At 39.5% G+C, this 13279-nt stretch overlaps 1 pseudogene across 1 annotated transcript; it reads left to right on the top strand.

Annotated features, from left to right (window-relative positions):
* Window positions 1-7432: 7432 nt before the first annotated feature.
* Window positions 7433-12706, top strand: LOC310724082 (zinc-binding protein A33-like; annotated as a pseudogene). Its single transcript, XR_014538229.1, has 6 exons — window positions 7433-8030; window positions 9370-9465; window positions 9557-9787; window positions 9913-9935; window positions 10002-10119; window positions 11999-12706. The product of XR_014538229.1 is annotated as a zinc-binding protein A33-like (transcript).
* The last annotated feature ends 573 nt before the right edge of the window (window positions 12707-13279 follow it).

Here is a 13279-nt window from a genome sequence, read left to right as displayed (position 1 = left end):
AGTTCACAGAGATAATACAATGTAAAATCCTCTATTGGAGGTCAGCATCTTTTTTGGTAATAGTGGTTTGCCTCCACTCTGGTTTAATATAGTCATATTGTCTCCAACCTTAAACACACACTCCTCTACACTTAAACCGCTGGCAAGTCAAAGTATCACACAGGCTCGCGCTCGGTGACGCCATGCTGTACACACACACACACACACACACACACACACACACACACACACACACACACACACACACACACACACACACACACACACACAGGCACACACTGTTATTCCGAGATGTTTTACAATAAACGGCAAAAAAATTGCCAACAAGCCAACCTTTCTCACGCACTGTAGACGCCACGCTTACGCTCATAGACAGACAGACAGACAGACAGACAGACAGATAACTATAGTAATCATAATGCCTGTCTCTTTGTTTGTTTGTTTTTTTGTTTCCGTGCTCTGACAGATGCTCTACCTATTTTTGAAAAAATTAATTATGTTGCACAGATTTTTCATTACATATGATACAGTGAAAATCTGTTTACAGCACTGCTGTCATGGCAACCGTGATCATTTGGATTTCTGATTTTATTTCGTCTCGCTCTCATTCTCTTCCCCCACACATTCCAAATGCTACAGCAGATATAAGCTTCTTTGGCCTGAATGCGTGCGAAATCAGCATCAGATGACGCAATCTCTCAATGGACATGGGTTTATGGGATCACTCATAAATACCGAAAACAGTCTGCTTGTATGGAAAGCAAAAAGAAAGATAAAATATCTTTTCCTTGAATGTTAGTTAAAAACATTTTTTGCAGTTAATGCATTAATGCCTACGTTCTGTGTTCACCGATGTGCCGATGCAAAGGTGTGACTGTCGAGCAAAACCATTCATCCCAGATTGATGAGTTATTTTTCCACAAAAAAAAGTCATGATCTATTTTTGTGTATGAAAATATCTCACACAGGTTCAAATCCTGCTACCAAACTGCTCTTGAACAAGGCCCTTAACCATCAACTACTCAGGTGTTAGTCGCTTTGGATAAGAGCGTCTGCCAAATGTTATAAATGTAGACCTGAATGAACTTTAGCGGGCATCCAACGTAACATTAAGATTTGCTTCTCGATTCTTGCTTTTTAGAATTGACTTGATTCACTGAAATGTAAGTGTTTTCCCTCTGATTGCGACTTTACACAGTTTAGCTGTGTGTTTACATCGACAAATTGTTGGAAATAAATACAGCATGACCTCACTGAGTCACAGGTCTTTCTCTCTCACATGCACACACAAATATATATAAACCTTCCAATACAGCAGGGCTTCTCTGTACCACCTTTTGCACTGAGAATACATAAATGGCATACATTATTTATGGATTTTTGGCAACCTGGATGGAAATAACGGTTGTGCTTTATATATGGATTAGGAGACAGAATCTATTTATATAGTTGTAGCAAAAAAAAGACAAAGTGTATCAGATTCCTATTGGATTGGTTGGCTAAACATGTTTTGTTGTTGTTTTTTGTCCAGAACCTCCAAAAATCCCCCAAATTATATATTGTAAATCATTTACCAAAATGCCTACGGATATAAAAAAGAATTGGATTGTCACCTTCCCACACTTCTAACACACCGACACAACCAGAGTTGGCCACCATATTTTTGAGTTAAAAGCCAAATGAAACAATCCAGTTCTATTTCTGGAATAGTGCAAGCTGGCAATCGCCAGAAACTAACAAGCTCACACATCCTTTCTCTTTGCACACTTTCTTCAGAATCTCTTGCATGCCTAACGACGTCAGCCTTCATTTCGGGAAAGAGAGAAAAAAAAAAATCCACGAAACATAAAAGACAGGACCAGAATGACAGCTCGTTAAAACTTCACCGGGTCGGTCGTCGCCATCATGCCTGTGTAGCTGCTCATCAAAAAAGAACCCGCGTTGAGAGAACTTTGTGTCGTGTCACGATCTCGTGGCTGCCGAAGCAACGCGTGCCCGGACGCCTTCGTCCCATTACGCCCTAATCGGAAGCGTGTTGGTCTTTCAGTCGACTGAAAACTCGATAATGTGCTCCTGTTTTGCTTTTTCACCCTTTAGACAGCACGGAGGGCTGCAGGCTGGATGTGAATATTAAGTGTCTCCACATTGCTTTTTTAACGCTTCCCTAAACTGGGGTTGCATGGAACATCATTGGATCATCGTGTGCAGTTTTTTAACCAATTGCATAGCATATTTACTTTAACGTTTACTATAAAATTCAAGTTCTCCCAAAAGATATTCTCATTATTGTGTCATAAACTGAAGCAGTTCACATAATGCTCAGATGTCCGACTCTTCTTCTTCTTCTTCTTCTTCTTTCGGCTTCTCCCACTAGGGGTCGCCACTGCGGATCATCTGTCTCCAAACCCTCTACATCTTCCTCTTTCACCGCAACCACCTGCATGTCTTCCCTCACCACCTCCTTGGTCTCTTTTTCTCCTTCCTGGTGTCTCCATCCTCAGCATTCTCCTACTGATATACCCCATGTCCCTCCTCTGCACATGTCCAAACCATCTCAATCTCACCTTCCTCACCTTGTCTCCAAAACGTCCTACATGTGCTGTCCCTCTAATAAACTCATTTCTAATTCTGTCCATCGTCGTCACTCCCAACCTCAACATGCTTGATTGCGTCCTCCAATACAAATGCCTTTAATTACATAAGCCATGGAGAATCCACTTGATTAACAGGGTTTCCTCAAGAATGGGTGTAGAGGCTCAGCATCCTCTGCGTACACGTTGGCTACAGCTACCTGGTGTAAATTAGTCCTAAATCAAATAGTGCAAGATTATTGTGCTTATAACCAGACGATACACATTCTTTAAAGGATAAAATTGGCTTACTGTTTTTTGTTATGCTAAATCTCAGTAATGTCTGCACATAGAAGAATCTCATTTGGTGAGACGTTTTTATTTCAGTCTGTGCAAGCCCATTTTGAAGCCTGAAGCAGAAATATAATGACCCAGATTAATTTCAATCATAGGAAGAATTTAGTTGTTAATTGTGTAGATAATTGCAGAAGTACAAAAGACATAACCTGGACATGAAGACAAAGACTGTAGAAGACTAAGGTGATAGAGGAATTATTCATCCTCACGTCAAGATCCTCACGTCAAGATCTTTCATGGACAACTCTCTCATCTTCAGTCTCTGCTCTCAAACTTGGCCCACACAGGCCTCTCAGGTGCTTGTTCAGTTTCTTGTCATTTCTCAACTGAACTACTGCAACTCAATTATCCTACCTTAGTCCTTAGTACAACCATACTTCTTTTTCAAGTTCTTCCACACCACCCAACTGCCACATTCCCTCCACTCCGCTTGCATCCGTTTTTAAAACACTCGCTCGACTAATCCCACCATCGATCAGAGGATGAGGAAGAAATGCTTCAAGACTCTTCTCTGTTCTGGCACCCAGGTGGTGCAGCAAATGTCCAATTGATGTCCTGATGAACAGTCACTAGCAGGCTTCAAACAATGTCTAAAGACCTACCGCTTCCAGCAATACTTAAAAAAAGTTCGATTTTATGACGAAAAAAAAAGCTTTCTAACTTTTTTTTTTAGAATAATAGTATGCTTAGTCTTTGCCATAATGAACCAGAATCCGAATCGCTATGAATAAGGGCTTCTCTGAAATGCCATTATCATTAAATTAGGTTGAAATAAGGTTTAATTATGAGTTTAATAAAAAAGAAACTTCGTTTTTAAAAAATAGATGGTCTATACACTAATGAGGGATAACATTATGAGTGGTGAAGTGAATAGCACTGATTATCTCTTTATCATGGCACCTTTTAGTGGGTTGGATACTGTTTATTAGGCAGCAAGTCAATATTGTGTTCTCAAATTTGATGCGTTAAAAGCAGGAAAAATGGGCAAGCGTAAGGATGGCAGACGAGTATTGAGGTGGACATGATATTATGCCAGATTGGTGTATAGCATAACCCTGAAAAAAAGAGAATCGGACAAAGAAGCAACAATCCACTGGTGTACTAACAACCAAACATGGAAGAGTTTGGCCAGGAAAAACTATGGCTGTTGGTGACAGAAACAATGTGACAGCTGTGGAAAAACCCAAAGAAACAATCAACGGCCCCCAAAGAGCATTGAACGATTTGGTGATGTCGATGGGGCTCCAGCTCGATGTACGTATTACACGCAAAGGATATGCAACCTAGGAACTCTGGAACTCTGGAACCATTAGGATGGTTTTTAGTGTGGAAGGTTTGCTACAAGGAACACAATTCTGCAACGAGTGTCTGAAGATTTTGTGCAAGAAAACAGCATAGTAAAAAAAAATGTGAAATAAGTTTATTAGAGAGAAAGCGCATGTAGGACGTTTTGGAGACAAGGTGAGGGAGATTGAGATGGTTTGGACATGTGCAGAGGAGGGACATGGGGTATATCAGTAGGAGAATGCTGAGGATGGAGACACCAGGAAGAAGGAAAAGAGGAAGACCAAGGAGGAGGTTTATGGATGTGGTGAGGGAAGACATGCAGGTAGTTGGTGTGAAAGAGGCACATGTAGAGGACAGGGGGGTATGGAGAAGGATGATCCGCTGTGGCGCCCCCTAATGGGAGCAGCCGTAAGAAGAAGAAGTAGAAACAGCATAGTAAAATGAGGACATGTGTTAGACTCTCATTTACTGTCACTCTCTTGATGCTGCTGAAAAATATTTACTGATACTTATAAACTCCTTGGAGGCAAGAATGCTTGATTTAAGCCACTGATGGATTATACGCTGATGGTTGATTTCAAAAGTTATTTCAAAAATTCAATAGCAAGAAATAGATTTGAGAATAGATTTTCAGCAAAGTTTTGAAACGTGCATATCCACAATCTAGGAATCAGCAGCACTTTGTTATAAGTAATGTTGCTTGTTATTAGATAAAGATTCAGTATTAAAGTGAGACAATGCTGATGATTGCTTGGTTTTCTTTCCTTCAACCCCCAGGCCTCCTGTGCCCAAGGCTCCAATCACAGCTATTACCTGCACTATATGATTTATCTGAATATACTGAATTGTATATCATTCTGTTTGTCTACGTAATTGTTGACATTGTGCAAGTGCCAAAGCCTTGTTACCATCATACTGTGTCACAGTCATAGCATTTTTATTTATTCCTTGCTATTATTCCTTAGTTTATTTTTTTCTGTACACTGTGGTTTCCCATTGGTTGTGGCCCCTGTCTGTTTTTTCCTTTTTTTGGATAATAGTTATAAAGTGGTGTACACATTGACCATGTCTATGCTGTAACTTGGCAGGCCAACAAAAGGATTTGAATCTGAAACAGGACAGGATTCAGTACGGCTGAGTTACAGATATTTTGATCAAGCCCTTAAATTCTAGACTTTTGACTCATCTTAAATCACTACCCAGTAGCACTGATAGGGAGTGTGTTGTGAAAATGAGATACAGACTGATGTTTAATGGGTATACAAGTAAAAAATGTATACATAAATAAATAAAAAATCAGAGCCTTCTAAATGTTATTGCTTTTGCAATATTGACTCTAGGGGTGGAATGGAGGCTCGGTGAGTAGTGTTGCCAGATGTCACCCATATGAGGATAAGTTCCCTTTCTGAGTCTGGTTCTTCTCAAGGTTTATTCGTTATGGGAACACTGTCACTTCTGGCTCACTCAAAAAGATCGATACTTATGTATATTTATGAATTTCAAATGAATAAATAATCAAATTATTTTTGTTAAGCTGATTTTTAAGAATGGTATAACGTCATCCAAACAAATACACACAGGCTGTGGATCACTGCTGCCACCTAGTGGCCCAGAGACGCACTAAAACAAAACAAAAAAAGTTGTTCTGAAAAAAAATATATTTTTTATAAAATCCTTCAAAAGAAAATTAGAAAATGACTTCAGTATGATGTCATTAAAATTACAGCAATGAACATATCACATTGATACAAGTCCTGAGATGTAATATAAATTCTATAAAGGTTAGACAATGTATGATTGGCAAGACGTTACTGTATCTCTTGTGTAACGTACGCATTTGTTGTTAAATCATGGCAACCATGTGCATTAACATCATGGATTTATGTTTTCAAAATGATCTTTTTTTGGGCTGTTATAGTCACTCTTTATATAACGTGCTGTAAAATAATAATAAAAAAAATAATAATAATAACATCCCCAAGTTTGAACTTCAAGAAATGATCAAATCCTTCTTATGTTGTAGCGAAGAAACCGTTCATTGTCCATAGTTACCTCAAGGTCACGAGCAGTGGCTGAAGGGAAGAGTAGAGAGTTATTCTGAGATCCTGAGCTAGAGATGAACCACCTGGAATGACCAGCAGTTCGGTTTTGCTGGGGTTGAGTTTTAGTTGATGAGCGCTCATCCACGGAGAAATGTCCACCAGGCATGTCAAGATCCGAGCAAAAGCTAAGGGAGGGAAGGAGAAAATGAGTTTAGTGTCATCACCATAGCAGATGTAGGAAAACCCATGCAAGGTCTTGCTTCTTTTATGATGTCACACTGTACACAACAGAATAAACGGCAACTTTTAAAGCTATATTTTATAAAGTATTTAATATATTTATTGTATATAAGAATTATATATACACATATAAACAATTAAGGTAGTATTAGAGTTAAATATGATTTGAGCAGTTATTATAAAGACTAGATTGAGGTGCAAGATGTGGGTTTGTGGCTAAAAGTTCCACAACACCTTTTGAACAGAAATAAGCCGCACCTGTGTATAAGCCGCAGGTGTCTACACTGAAACTAATGAACTTTACACAGGCTTTAATGAAAGACAGTGTCTGTTACACGGCTTTTATCTAAACAGTAGCCCACCAAGAAAGTCATTGTTTACTGTCTTCCTCCTTCCTTTCACAACTATTTCACTCGGGAGTTTATCTTTTAGCATCGTCGTGCGTTTAAAAATCACCATCGGTGAAGCTTTTCTCCCGATGCCGTGCAGCTCAGAACACAGGTGAAGTGTGTTTTCATGCCCGGTTGTTTTCAGCGTGACGAATGATCCGCAATTCCTTTAGACGGTCCGAGTGAGCGGCAGATCAACCGTCAGAGGAACATCATACATATTTATGATGTGGTGCGGCCCGATTCAGTGGGAGCGCATCTGATTTAATATAAAGAGTTTCATTGGTTCACCTGAACCCAATCAGCAATTTCATTGGTCTAATATGGGGCTCAGGTTATTGGCTTGTAGTTTGTGAAACCGGGAAAACCCCCGGAAAAATCCATAAATTAGCCGCTTCTTTGTTTAAGCCGCGGGGTTCAAAGCGTGGGAAAAAAGTAGCGGCTTATAGTCCGGAAAATACGGTAGTCAGTATGTAAACGTAAGGAAGCTCCAGGAAGCTTATCAGTGGTTTATGATTGTCAGTGATGACCTGTAACGAGAGCAGCATTCTGCACTGGTGAGTTTAATGTGGTTCTCAGTTCTGAGGCAATTTTGAGTTTTATTTACGGCTCTGTTGAAGGAAGTAAATACTGGACCAAGTGTGTATTAACTTTACCGAAACCTAAAATCAGCGAGCTGTTACTTGTTAACAAAGTGAAAGCGAAACACTGACTATTTCGCCTGGAGAGAAAAACAACCGCAGCAACAACAAAATGGCTTCTAAGTTTTCAGAGAAGGATTTTTCCTGTCCTGTGTGCTGTGATATCTTCAGGGATCCGGTTGTCCTATTCTGCAGTCACAGTGTGTGTAAAGTGTGTTTGCAGCAATTCTGGGAGATCAAAGGATCCAGAGACTGTCCTGTTTGCAGAAGGAAGTCGTCTACGAATGAACCTCCAACGAATCTGGCCTTAAAGACGCTTTGTGAAACTTACTTACAAGAGAAAAATCTGAGGAGATCTTCATCAGGGTCTGAAACAGTCTGCAGTTTGCACAGTGAGAAACTCAAACTCTTCTGTCTGGACGATCAAAACCCGGTGTGTTTGGTGTGTCGAGACTCGAGAAAACACACCAATCACAAATAAATTCTTATGAGGTCATTCTAAAGGTTTTCTTCTACATATGAATTTCTATAGGTTTGATAAACAAACACTAGTTGCAATACGTCAAAAATAAATTATAACGGTATATTGATAAGCAGAAAAACTATCAATGTGAGTGTGTTATTGGCTCATATTCAGATATTTACCCTCTGAAGGGTCACCGGTATAATCAGGAGCATATCTTACATGTTAGATTAAATCAGTGTACACCAGTGTTGTGCTAGCTACTAAGAAATAGTAACTAGTTACAGTTACTAGTTACTTCATTCAAAAAGTACTGAATATATCACAAAGATTTCTGAAATAAATAACAAAACAAGCTGAATAATATATTCACAATCAAAAACTAAGCTCTTAAAAATGTTCCTTCTACAGCTTAATATGAAAACTATCAACAATGTAGAACAGAACACCAGGTTAGCTCCTAGCTCCTAGCTTCTAGCTCCTAGCTTCTAGCTCCTAGCTTCTAGCTCCTAGCTTCTAGCTCCTAGCTCCTAGCTTCTAGCATGGGATTCCTGGAGGAGCTTCAACAGATTGGAGTTGCTGTTTATCGCAGTAGATACGAGCTTCGAACCAGTAAAGACACAGCTTACATTTGACTAAAAGGTCTTTATGCTCAACTAAAGTGAAATAATGAGCATATTTCCACTTTGAGAAACTCGTCTTGCTCTCGCCTCGACTCGCCATTACTGCCGCACAGACCTGAATAAACGGAGACACGTCCACAGTGCATCTTCTTCGTCTTCACAGTGGTTCATCCACCAATCCTACAATGCGTCTCTGCTGTAAGCAGGTTAGACTGTAGGCTACACTTCAGCCACAATAATTTCATTTAAAAAAGACCACGGACAACGCACCATACGGTCATGATCATACCAACGCGTTACATTATTAGTTACTGTCAAAAGTAACTGTGTTACAGTAACGCGTTACTATTAACGCGTTATTGGTTCCCTGGTGGTCTAGTGGTTAGGATGCGGCGCTCACTGCTGCGGCCCGGGTTCGATCCCCGGTCAGGAAACCAACCCCAGCCACTCTCAGTGCCGGTCCCAAGCCCGGATAAATTGGGGATGGTTGCGTTAGAAAGGGTATCCAGCGTAAAAACATGTGCCAAATCAAACATGCAGAGGATCCGCTGTGGCGACCCCTAACAGGAGAAGCCGAAAGAAAGTTTATTGCCCAACACTGGTGTACACAAATAAACTCACATGGAAGTCTGCCATTTTTTTTTTCATTATCTTCTTTGTGCATTTCAAGTTTTTTAATTTAAATATGTGTTTGTAAGAGAGAATACAGTCGTAACCAAACCAAGAGTCTCCATGCAGTGTCTGAAATTTGTTTCAGGATGAACTGAAAACTGCACTGAAGACTGTACAGGAAAAACTGATGCTTTTAAAAGACTGTAAACTGAACTGGAGTCAGACTGCAGAACATATAAAGGTAAAAATTAAATCATAGGGTTACAATTAAAATGATATTTTTCATTTCTGCATAATGAGTTGAACTTCATTAGATTTTTTCTTCACTGCAGATCCAGGCCTTAAACACAGAGCACCAGATTAAGAAGGAGTTTGAGAAGCTTCATCAGTTTCTACAAGATGAAGAGGCAGCCAGGATCACTGCACTGAGAGAGGAAGAGGAGCAGAAGAGTCAGATAATGATGGAGAAGATTGAGAAGCTGAACAGAGACATATCATCTCTTTCAGACACAATCAGTGCCATAGAAAAGGAGCTGAGTGCAGAAGACGTCTCATTCTTACAAGTGAGGATCATTTTCTCAATATTTATACTGTGAGAAAGTAAAACTACTTTATCATCAAAAACATCATTCTAGCGGTGTCACATTGTCAATTCGATCCACTGATTTTAGGTTTTGTTGTGTTACAGAACTACAAGGCCACAGTGAAGAGGTAAGTGATGTGCTTCCTGTGTTTTCTGAATCCGAACAACAGCAGCACTGGCTGAATGTTTTGCAGAGCCCAGTGTAGACTGCAACATCCAGAGGTGCTTTCAGGAGCACTGATCCAGGTGACAAAACATCTGGCAACCTGAAGTTTAGAATCTGGGAGAAGATGCAGGACACAGTCCAATATAGTAAGACTTTCTTTCTTTCTTTCTTTCTTTCTTTCTTTCTTTCTTTCTCTCTCTCTCTCTCTCTCTCTCTCTCAAGTAAGTAAATAAGTAAGCAAGTAACCAAGTAAGTAAGCAAGTAAATAAGTAAGTAAGTAAGCAAGTATGTAAGTAAATAAGTAAGTGAGTAAGCAAGTAATTAAGTAAGCGAGAAATAAGTAAACGAGTAAGTAAATAAGTAAACGCTAAATATAAATAAGTAAATAAGTGAGTAAGTAAACAAGCAAGGAAGCAAGTAAATAATTAAGTAAATAAGAAAAATAAGAGAGTAAGTTAATAAGTAAGTAGATAAGTAAGTGAGTGAGTAAATAGGTAAGTATGTAAATAGGTAAGAAGTAGGTAAGTAAGTAAGCGAGTGAATAAGTAAGTAAATAAGTAAGTAATTAAATAAGTAAGCGAGTAAGTAAGTACGCACTTATTTACTTATTCACATATTTACTCACTTCCTGTAGTTACTTACTTAATTTTGCTCAGCCTCTCACTCGTATTAATCACCTACAGGTGTCCTGCTCCCACTTATCACCTACACCTGTTCTCCATTTACCTATCCCCTTTATAAGGTCCCCATTTCCCCTCACTCACCGTCCGATCTACTGGTTATTACCATAGATCATACCGGACTACCTACTGCTTCCATTCTTCTGGCTACGCGTCGCAGATAGCTCTACTTATTCCCTTTAATTACTTACTTACTTGCTTACATAAACCAGGCCATTAGGGTTGCACAAGCCAGTGCCAACCCAGTCCTAAGCCAAAAAAAAGGAAGAATTGCATTAGGTAGGGAATCCGGCGTCAACATGCCAAATCAAATAGGAGGATCACAAACCTTATTTTCATACCGGATTGGTCAAAAACCGGGTTACCAATGATCGCCACAGGTATTGTTTGCCAACAGGGTACCGGTGGAAAATGGGCTACTGTGGTACAACTGTTGTTGAAAAGTGAAGAAAAGAGTGCAGGCAGGGTGGAGTGGGTGGAGAAGAGTGATAGCAGGAGTGATTTGTGATAGAAGAGTATCTGTGAGAGTGAAAGGGAAAGTTTATAGGACTGTGGTGAGACCTGAGATGTTGTATGGATTAGAGACAGTGGCATTGAGTAAAAGACAGGAGGCGGAGCTGGAGGTAGCAGAGCTGAAGATGTTGAGGTTTTTCGTTGGGAGTGACGACGATGGACAGGATTAGAAAGAGTTTATTAGAGCGACAGTGCATGTAGGACGTTTTGGAGACAAGGTGAGGGAGGCGAGATTGAGATGGTTTGGACATGTGCAGAGGAGGGACATGGGGTATATCAGTAGGAAAATGTTGAGTATGGAGCCACCAGGAAGAAGGAAAAGAGGAAGGAAGTTTGTGAATGTGGTGAGGGAAAACATGCGGGTAGTTGGGTTGAAAGAGGCAGATGTTAAGGACAGGTGGGTATGGAGATGGATAATTCGCTGTGGCGCCCCCTAATGAAAGCAGCCAAAAGAAGAAGACTTGCTCACTTACACGCTTATTTACTCAGTTCCTTATTTTCTTACTTACTTACCTGTTTACTTACTTACTTTCTTACTTAATTACTCACGTACTTATTCGCTTACTTACTTACATACTCACTTGCTTACTCATTTGCTTTCTTACTTGATTACATACTTATTTACTCACTTTCTTACTTAGTTGCTTATTAGCTTAATTGCTAAATCACATAGTTAATTATTTACTCACTCGCTTATTTATTTATTTGTTCACTTACTCTTGTATTTACCCGTACTCGCTTACTTACTTTCTTACTTACTTACTTACTTACTTACATACTGTGTGTGAGTACATTAATGGCATATTAATTAATGTGTTTGTTTTGGACTCAGCACATGTAACTCTGGACCCCAACACTGCTCATCCTTACCTCATTGTGTCTGGTGATCTGACCAGTGTTAGATTCAGTGATGAGAAACAGGAGCTTCCTGATAATCTGGAGAGATTTAATTACAGTGGGTGTATACTGGGTTCTGTGGGCTTTAACTCAGGAACACACAGCTGGGATGTTGAAGTAGGAGATTGTACGCTGTGGGCAGTGGGTGTGATGGCAGACTCTGCTCAGAGAAAGGGAAAGCTAATTTCCAGAAGTGGAATCTGGTGTATGTGGTATTATGATGGTAAATATGGAACACGTTCTACACCACAGCCATGCACTTCCCTTTCAGTAGCACGGAAACCCAGAGTACAGCTGGACTGGGACAGAGGAACGCTGTCATTCTCTGACCTGCTCACTGACACACATATACACACTATCACACACAGATTTACTGATAAGGTCCTGCCATATCTAAATGTTGGTTGTGAAAATTCTCCTGTGAAGGTCCTATTTTCTCCCTTCATTGCAGAGTGAATCAGTCAAACGTAAAAAAATTTTCATTTCATTATCAAAATATTGATGATGAAAAGATTCATAATCTTTGTGAAAGTCCATTTTTAGTGGCACACCAAACAGTTAATTATAGACAATTTTATTGAATTGTTGCATCATTATTTTGACTCATGTCAACAGTTAAACCCAAATGATTTCTCAAGATTTCTGGAGATTCAGAAAATGGATCTAGAGTAGGTATACGGAAGACTGGAGGGCGAGTGAAGGGGAGAGAGACCTTTTTAAGGGGACGGATTAAATGAAAACAGGTGCAGCTGATTAATAGGAGGGAGAGGCTGAGCGAGAGTGTTGAGCATTAGAGGGGGGGCGTGGCTGGTGGTTCTCTGACAGTAATCAAGCAACCTGAGTCACTAGATGCTGTTATTGAGACAACTGTTCAAGAATTACACACTTTTACAAGGGAGCATAAAATATCTCTGTAAACCTTCCATCAATTGGCCAATTTGGTCTTTACCATTAAGTAATCAGCTGAGTCATTGAATTTTTATATTGAATTTCTAAAATAAATCAACTTTTTAATAATATTCTAATTTATTCAGATGCACCTTTACATACAATTGTTAATGTTGAATCGTGAGTTTATATCAAATTGTCTATATAAAATTGAGTCTATAATCAGTTGTCTATGTAGAATCGAGTCTACGTATATAAAATTGTCTATAGAATTGTGAGTTTATATACAATTGATCATGTAGAATTGAGTCTATAAACAACTGTTTAT

Source organism: Silurus aristotelis, assembly GCF_946808225.1.
Source record: "Silurus aristotelis genome assembly, chromosome: 3".
NCBI lineage: Eukaryota > Metazoa > Chordata > Actinopteri > Siluriformes > Siluridae > Silurus > Silurus aristotelis.
Note: the sequence above shows the minus strand (reverse complement) of the source record. Positions and strands in the feature narration are given on the sequence as shown.